At 49.2% G+C, this 952-nt stretch overlaps 1 pseudogene; it reads left to right on the top strand.

Annotated features, from left to right (window-relative positions):
* Nucleotides 1–305: 305 nt before the first annotated feature.
* LOC101569622 lies at nucleotides 306–878 on the top strand (annotated as a pseudogene).
* Nucleotides 879–952: the final 74 nt, after the last annotated feature.

Raw genomic sequence — 952 nt, 5'->3', positions numbered from 1 at the left:
TAATCTATGTCTTTGTATATCTTTACTGCAAAAGTTACTTTGGGGAAAAATAACACATACAAATACAAAATCGATATTCTGTGAACTCATAATTTAATGCAAATTGCTCTGCCAATTTGTGAAAATGGCTTTGTTAATCATTTTAAGCTATAAAAGAATAAAAAGTAATATATTCAATGTCTCATGGGTACCTATAATTTAATTGCATTAGAACATTTTGGTTATAAGTACAGACTACTTTTAGGTGATTTTTGACAGGGCTACTCAAAAATCTTAATTCGCTGCTCCTTTCGGTTCCACGGAAGAGGCAGTCAGCCGGCATGGTAGGGTTCTAAAGCTCCGTTTCCAGAAGGACTGGCAGCAGCACGTGGCTACGTGGTTCAGCCAGCCAGCTCTGAAGATCCGCAAGCGCAACATAACGGAGGCAAAAGCGCTGTGCATGGCCCCGCGCTGCTCCTCCAGGCGCATCGGGCCCATCGTGCACTGCCCCACGGGGCCAGACCTCGCCGAGGTCCGAGCCCGCAGGGGCTCCTGCCTGGAGGGTGGCCGGTGTCACCAGAAGGTGGCCCGGACCACTGGCATCTCGGTGGACCCACCGAGTCCCTGCAGGCCATCCTGCAGCTGCTGAAGGGTACCCCTCCAAGCTCATCTTCTTCCCCAGGAAACCTTCGGCCCCCAAGAAGGGAGACGGCTCTTCTGAAGAGCTCAAACTGGCCACCCAGCCGACAGGACCTGTGATGCCCATCAGGAGCGTTTACAGGAAGGAGAAGGCCAACCTCATCACAGAGGAGGAAAAGGATTTCCAGGCATTCGCGGGTCTCTTCGGCATCCGGGCGAAGAGAGCCAAGGAAGCTGCAGGGCAGAATGTTGAGAACTAAAAACAGAACACTACTGGGATCTTTAAAAGACAAAAAAATCAAGTGAAACAACTGAAAAGTCTGAAAAGATAAAA

The sequence above is a fragment of the Octodon degus genome, unplaced genomic scaffold (assembly GCF_000260255.1).
Source record: "Octodon degus isolate 3935 unplaced genomic scaffold, OctDeg1.0 scaffold03060, whole genome shotgun sequence".
NCBI classification, from domain to species: Eukaryota; Metazoa; Chordata; class Mammalia; order Rodentia; family Octodontidae; genus Octodon; species Octodon degus.
Note: the sequence above shows the minus strand (reverse complement) of the source record. Positions and strands in the feature narration are given on the sequence as shown.